This window comes from Pinus tabuliformis, chromosome 3_2 (assembly GCF_031772625.1).
Source record: "Pinus tabuliformis cultivar Carrire ecotype Pingquan chromosome 3_2, CPIR1, whole genome shotgun sequence".
NCBI classification, from domain to species: Eukaryota; Viridiplantae; Streptophyta; class Pinopsida; order Pinales; family Pinaceae; genus Pinus; species Pinus tabuliformis.
Genome location: NC_142302.1, coordinates 95,153,922 through 95,162,293, shown reverse-complemented (window position 1 = coordinate 95,162,293; position 8,372 = coordinate 95,153,922). Strand labels below are relative to the sequence as shown.

General features: G+C 36.1%; 1 pseudogene; it reads right to left on the bottom strand.

Moving 5' to 3' along the window:
• Positions 1–1,515: 1,515 nt before the first annotated feature.
• The window catches only part of LOC149179998 (scarecrow-like protein 1 pseudogene), a 34,225-nt pseudogene continuing 27,368 nt past the window's right edge, over positions 1,516–8,372 (bottom strand).

The following is an 8,372-nucleotide window of genomic DNA, read 5'->3' as shown; positions in this document are numbered from 1 at the left end:
TTTTAGAGGCTAAGCGTACATAATGGCACAATCTTTACAGGTTTTCATGATATTTTTATGACTAGAAAATAGGATAAAACATTAGGGATTTCACTAAGCTAAGAAAGCTAATGCCACATTATTTACATATTTAGTTCAACATTCTGAGACTGAACATTTTTAATGTTTAGGTGGTTCGTAGATATCTTTTGGCGATTTCTATTTGTATGGAACCAAGAGTTTGAGACCTCAACATGAAATATTATGCTCAGACAAATTTTCCCTTTCAACCCATCTTTGTGCAATGGAATATAATCTCTAATGCTCTTTAGGTTATGGAGAAGTCAAAACTAATGGATTAGGAAGGAGGGGCTATCAGAACGATCAGTAATGGAGGGAAATGATATCCTTCACAAGATAGAAATGTAGAGGAAACCTCATGTTACACTTTTGCAATTTTAGCCAGAATAGGTTGTCCAAGCACATCATTATAGGTTTCAAATAGAAGCTCTCTGTTTTCTTTAGCGACTGCTAAATTTGAGAAATTTTTCCACATTCTGGGGTCACATGTGTGTATTATATAAGGAGGTCTTGTAACCTTCTTTGAACTGCTATTTTCTCTCTTTGAAAGTTTGTATACAAAACCAGTGTTGTATCGAAGGTTTACTCATATGAAGTATGTGGAAAATGAGACTCCTTTAGCGAGTCCAAGAAAAAGGCCTAGTGATGAATTGATGCAAAATGATACATGCAGTAGAGCCAACAAAGTTTGAAAATTAGAGCCAACTTCACCAATTAAAAACTACAAACAACCTGGAATCATATCTTCGGGACAAGATTGTTCGAAGCACCCCAACAATTCAAGTATGTTGCCACTGTGCTACCTTTCTATAGGCTAAAATTATTTATTTTATTGTTGTAATATTAGTGATATAGTCTTCATTCAAACATTTGAAAGATAGACTTGATTTTTCTTCCAGTTGATTATGAGAATTTGTACTCAAGATTATGAGAAAAAAAAATATAATACTTTTCATCTAGTCATGCATAAGTTCCTGAAAGCTAAATAGTAACTGTCTCTATCCTATTGCCCACTATAAAAGTAGGCATATCACTAATTTTAGAAAGCTTTAGTATTTTCCTCTCTACCTGCATAAGGAAGCAAATTTCTGAACTCTTGCATGACACACATGAAAGTCATATGAAATTTCTGCAATGGTATTGAAAAATTCTAAGAAACTATGCTACAAGTACCTTCTTATAGTCCTTTCTTATCAATTCCAAGCAAATGCTACAATGAGAATTATGTCCAACCATCCAAAAAATATTGTTCCTTCTCCCTTAGTCTTTTAGCTATTGCAGTATGATTGATGGAGCAAAGATTTAACTATTACCTGAACATTAGCACTAAGAGGATATACACTAAAGCCTACCATAGTCATTATAGTGCCCCATTTTCTTGCACCTTCATACCTCTCAATGCAGCGTTTCTTCCCCCTCACAAGAAATTAAGTTCACTGTGTCTCAAACAATGTATTATTTTTCAATATCCATATGATCACTCGTATCCCTTTTAAGTGTAGCATCTAGAGACTCAAAGACTGATGAGTAATAGTTTAATGCTTCCATGAACTGGGGAAGGAAAGGTGCAGTATTAGTGTTATTCTCTTGTTCTACTACTATTACCACTTTATGGTTGAGAGACTATTGATATCCTAAATTTCTTTATTCTCTACCCCATTTCCATCAATATCAACCTCTATTTTATCTTAATAAAAGACACTTCTTTGTTGCACTAGTACAAGATGATTACCCTTTTCCTGCACATGCTCATATTTTATATTAAGATTTATTACAACACTTTATTAATATTTTTATACAGATTTCATGCCTATTTTCATATTTCTTGTAACTCATATTGATTTCCTAGAGTAGTCATGGAACTTAGTGTTAATGATGAATGAGTTGACTAGTACAGGTAGATTCTTGCACCGCCACTTTCAGAGATTTTTGAGAAGCTATCCTCCATGAGGATGGATCTCGATCTTCGACTCCAAGTCTAACTGCTGATGAACCAAAGCATGATAATAGGTTGTGTGCATTCAAGGATTTTTCTCCAAACTTAGGTTATGACCAAGCAAAGTTATAACCACGGGCCAAAGTTGTAATTTCCGTTTTCTAAGTCTGTTCGGCTGAGAGGCCTAAACAAGAATTATATTTAATTAATGTAAACCGCCTAAGAGCCAAAAGGATATATATGATGTAGATCGTAGATAGGAAGCTAGTGAACCATCAAATATCATTTTAGTTTATATAATCTGGTTATCACCTCGCTCTGGGGCTGGACTTCTCTATAATGTAATTTTCCAAATCGAGTAATACAAGGAACTGTTATAATCTACATGCACAACGTTCAAATTCATCTTTGATGTATCTTTGAAGTGCGGATCTCTTACATTCCTTAGAAGGGGAATGAGCTGCTTGGCTAGGGCCCATCCAACCCAACTCGTTTACCCCTCTCACTTTCATTATTTAGAAAGACTGTGTGGTTATTTATTTTTCATATGTGTGATGTAATAATTTAATCGCTAATATTTAAGTTCTGAATTAAAGTATCTTTTGTTGCCTATGTGTGAAATGGATCCGTGTTTTGAAGAGTATTTGTGTTTATTTTTCTTATGAGATATCTTTCTCGCATTGCATTTACTCTTATTCTCTGTTTTAATTTATTTTCAAACAAATTGTGCAAGGAAATCCTTCCTACACCACTGCAAGCTGTTACCTGTACCTTACATTAGTCATTTTTTATAGCAAACATTTAATCACTTACTTGCTTTTACTTTCATTTATTTTGCAAGTGAATGAATCATTAATTGAGTAACTATTTTTGTTATTAAAATTTCATCTCTAAAGGATCTGGAAGCATTTATGTCGAATTACCACATTATACTTGCAAAGAATATCATCATTATGGGTAAAGTACCAACGCTGATTAACACATGCGAAGTACTTAGGGTACTGTTTCATTATCTTAAAGTGATTTTATTTCATGAATTTTATTTCCTCTGCAACGTTTAATGAGTTGAAGCATTTCCTATTTCACAGATATTTACTTTAGAATTTCATTTATAGTTGCAATTATTTTCCAGCACATCTGTCAGCTTTCGAAAGTAATTTGGGAACTGAGTAAAGGGAACTTTGTTTCGGTGCAAGAGAAAGTCTCTTCACATAGAAGAAGAGTGCTCTAAGCTCTGAAGCTTAGAGCACCCTCACTTAGAAATAAGTCTTCAGTAAGGAAGGTCAAATATACTCTTACATAGGAATATTGCACCTGCACTAGTGCAAGCAGACTGTAATAGTGCAAGGACATGTTGTTTGTGTGAGAGGAAGATCGAAAGGAGGACATGATTCTGCAAGGGCCCACTTGTCAAATTGTTTACCATCCATATGAATATGAACATAGCATGTCATTCCAGTATTTAATATTGTTTCCATCATGTGGGATTTATTAGCTTGATTTACTTGCAAATTATCCTTTACATTCTAGCACTACAGTTGCCTTGGTGTTAATTGTCTTTCCAAATTTTTCCTATCTGATTCTGCAAAGCATTTTGAAAAGTTCGTACCATTTCTGGCATTTTCCTGTGCTTCGTCTCTATGTTTATGAAACCGCCAGGTTGATAATTAAATGTTGAGGAGTTTTCTCAAGCACAATTCCTGCACCCAACATTTTGGCACCATTTTCGGGGAAGCGATTTGAATTGGTAAAAAATTTCATTTCTTTTGCAATAGGGGTAAGTCTGCTATTATCTTTTTCTACAGTGTGCTTCTATTGTTTGAAGGAATTTATGGGTGCCAATTTATTTTTTTAACTTGCAGCTTTTATTTGAATTTCGTTTTGTCATTTTTTGAAATGAATGCCTAAAAGAGGTAGGGGTTTGAAGCCCACTAGGGGCCAAAGAAACACTGACAAATATAAAACCAAAACTCATATTGGGCCTTCTTTTGTAGGCAAAAGGTCCAAACAAACTCAGACTCATCACACAGGAATAGTCCACCTAGGATCCGGTAGGAGCAGTTCAGGTGTGACACAACCCATAAAGGGCAAGAAGGAGACTATTGGAATCCATAGTCATCCTTCTCATCCTGTTAAGAGCGGTTTGTGTGGAAGAAAAACAATGGTAGATTTGGAATACCATGCAGAATGAAGTGGTAAAAATCAGGTAAATGAGGAACACTCTACTTTTGAAATATCGATTGTGAATCCTAACATACAATTGAAAATGAGAAATATTCCACCATGAGCTCTTCCTCATTTCTATGGTAAGGTATATGAAGACCCAAACCCTTTCCTATTTGAGTCTGATATTTTGTGTAGAAGTTATGATTACTCATTTGATGCTGAAAAGTTAAAGTTGTTTCCTACAACTCTCAAGGATGCAGCACTCTGCTGGTTCATGGGACTAGGAGGAAACACTATAAATTCTTGGGAGCAAATGGAGGGAGTGTTTTTATCAGTATATCAGGAATATTTTAAAGCTAGGGATATTCAAGATGAAATCTTTACTATTGTGCAAAATGATGATGAGATACTAGAGGACAACTTGGAGAGATTCATGTATATCCTCCAAAGGTCAAAGCACAAATTTGATCTAAGTGCTATTAGAACCTTGTTCTTACGTGGGCTTACTGATGATGCTAGGAATAATTTATATCTATTGAGCCAAGGGGATATTTCTCAAAAACCTTTTCATCAAATATGTGACTTGTGCAGGAAATTCCTGAGGAACCAATATAGATCTGGTAAAGGAATTCAGAATAAAAACAGGAAAACCGAATCCACTGATGATATGATTATCAGACTAGAAAACAAAATGGATAATACGAAAATTGAAATTATGAGTATTGTTCATAAACAGATAGAAACTTTGAAGTTTCAGCAAAAACTTATAGAAGAGCATGACATATTATCTATTTTTCATCCTAAATATAGAATAAAGCATCCTTTAAAAGAATGTCCTCTAGATATTAAAGAAACTAATAAATGTGTAATTTGTGTAGATAACCATGCTACAGAAAAATATCCCTCTATACCTGGGCTGAAATTTGTACTCGAAGGGGGACAACCTAAAGTTAAATCATTGCATGCTATAGGAGCAAGAAGGAATTGGCCTCAAGTAAGTGCAGGTATGGTTCCTGAACCTTCCCCACATTTTTTTGGTTATAATGCACACTCGTATTCCTATCCTAACACTGGTCACACTCAGCATTGGAAACATGGGAAGCAATATCAATATGGACAACCCTCCCAATCTTGGAAACAAGGATGGAGAGGGCCAAACCATTCACATCATTCACATAATTCCTATCATGCACCTATGCAATCATATCCTCCTATATATGCACCTAACCTGATGCCTCAACCATCATTAGCTTAGCCGAGTCAACCCATGCCACCATTACCTTTACCTCCACCGTTTTGACCTTCTCAGCTGCTTGCTCAACCTTTACCCAACCCCAATAATAAAGCGGTACAAATGATCCATTTTATGACCCTGCTTTCTTCATCCATATTTCAGACTATGCTAGTTGGAGTTAATGATCTCCAATTGAGATCAAGGAAAGTAATAACTTCAGAAAACCAAAAGTAGTACATGGTGATTATTAATGAGAAAGGACAGCAGGAAACTCCTAGCCATTCTGAAAAAGATGACACCATTCAGCCTATCACTGTACATTTTGAGCCCTTGTCATCTTCTCCCAACCGACATTCCTATCCAGAGAGGTTAGTTGTGGAGAAGAAAGACCCCATTCCTGAGTCTAGCCTGGCTTCTGAGCTTAGAAACCTTTTCATAAGGGTACCATTGCTCCAATCTATGAAAGAGATCCCCATTTGTAAAAAAATCATTAGGGAACTCCATCTGAAGAAGCCAAGAAGGAGAAGATTGGAACCCCAAACCATTCAATTTGTTAGTAGAGCAGTAGAGTTGATGACGGTATTTATGCATATGGAAAAATACACTAACCTTGGAAACGTTGTTCTCTCTGTTAAGATAGGTGACATCCTTGTCTCCAATGTGCTTATAGACCTAGGGGTAGCCACTAATGTTATGACCAAGCAAACCATGGATCAACTTGGATTGGTCCATGTCCATCCTACTTCTACTATGCTTGAATTGGGAGATAGATCTAAAATCAAGCCGGAAGGAGTATTGGATGATGTGGTTGTTTCCCAATATTCTTGGGAATATCCCATAGATTTCATTGTGCTTCAGCCAAAGAATATTGTGGGAGGTCATCCTTTGATCTTGAGGTGACCATGGCTTACTACGGTCAATGCTTATATCAAATGTCATTTTGGTGATATGTATATTTCCCATGGAGATTCCAGAAAGAAAGTCACCTTATATCCACATGCTAGATCTATTCAGGAGCTCGAGACACTTTATGGTTAGACTACATTAGTGATCAGGAGACCCAACTTGTTTCCTTGATACATCAGAATGCTAAGTCCTCATAGGAGGGTGAGATTCAAGACTTCCTGAACAATCTAGACACCATGCCCAATTTTGTATCATTAAGTCAAATTTTCAGTCTATATTTTCTAGAAGGATATGACTTTTTACCACCATCATCGCCATCTCTACCAACACCTTTGTGTGCTCTTGAGCCTGACACTACTCTTGTTGAGATTAGTCTAGGTAAATCCTTGTATATCAGTTTAGACTCAGATCCTTCTCAACGAGAGCAGCTTCTAAATTTGTTTGCAGAACCATCTTGATGCCTTTGCATGGGGTTATGAAAATACGAAAGGCATCCCTCATAAAACTTGTACACACTAGATCTATATTCAAGATGGAGCCCGACCTGTCCAACAATCCCAAAGGCGAATGGATCCAGCTCTAAGAGATATTGTAAACGAAGAATTGCAAAAACTCTTAGATGTTGATTTTATCTACCACATTTCTAATAGCCGGTGGGTCTATCCATTAGTGTTAGTCCCAAAGAAATATGGGAGATGGCACATTTGTATTGATTACAGATAATTGAATAAAGCCACTCTTAAATATTACTTCCCCCTTCCTTTCATCGATCAGGTACTCGATACCCTTGCTAGTAAGAAGTAATTTTCTTTTTTAGATGGCTTTAGTGGATATAACCAGATACAGATAGCACCCGAGGATCAAGAAAAAACTACTTTTGCATGTCCATGGGGTACATTTTCTTATCGAATGCTTCCCTTTGGGTTATGTAATGCTCCAGCTACCTTTCAAAGGGAAGCCTTGGCTACTTTTGCTGACCTTGAGTGCGTATAAATCTATATGGATGATTTCTTTATGTTTGGTGATTCATTTCATGAAGCCCTCAAGAATCTATAAAAAGTGCTTCTTTGCTGCCAAGAAGCCCATTTCACCTTGAGTGACAAGAAATATAACTTAATGTGCAAGGCATGAGTAGTTCATGGCCATCTTATTTCCAACAAAGGTGTCCGGGTTGACCCTCACAAAAATAGAAGTCATTTTGAGTCTTCCTATACCAAAAACTCAAAGAGAAGTGAGAGGTTTCATAGGAAATGTAGGCTAGTATAGGAGATTAGTTGAGAATTTCTCAAAGATAGCTGCCCCCCTTTTCCGACTTTTGGCTAAAGATAGTGAGTCTTCTTGGTCTACATCTTGCCAACAATCCTTTGAGATAGTGAAGGAAAAATTAGTTCGGGCAACGGTTTTGAGAGGACCAAACTGGTCCCTGCTATTCCATATTTCCTTTGATGCCTCAAATACTTCGATTGGCACAACTTTAGGACAAGAAGAAGACAATCAATCTTATGTTATTTATTTCATTAGCAAAAACTTGTCACCCGCTGAACTCAATTATATTGTTACTGAGAAAGATTTTTTAGCTATAATTTTTTCTATTAATAAATTCAAACACTATATTAGAGGATATGAAGTTTTTCTACATACTGACCATTCTGCTATAAGATATTTGATGCGTAAACCATTAACTAGTGGTAGGGTAACTAGGTCGTTATTATTATTACAGAAATTTAATATTACTATTGTTGATAGACCAGGGAAATCCAATGTAGTAGAAAAATATATTTCAAGATTAAATAATCCTGGTGAAGCAATTCCTGTTGATGATGATTTTCCTGACGAACTTATTTTTGCCGTGTCAACAAAATCTCCATGGTTTGCTGACATAGCTAACTATTTATTCACCGAAAAATTACCACCTCACTTCTCCACTTGTGAAAAGTGGAATATCATTCAGAAAAGTGTTGCATATTCCTCGATCCAAGGAGACCTCTTTTACACCGGAGCAGATCTCATTATCCATAGATGTGTAAGAGAGGAAGAGGTGTTTGATATCTTAAAATCTGCCCATGATGA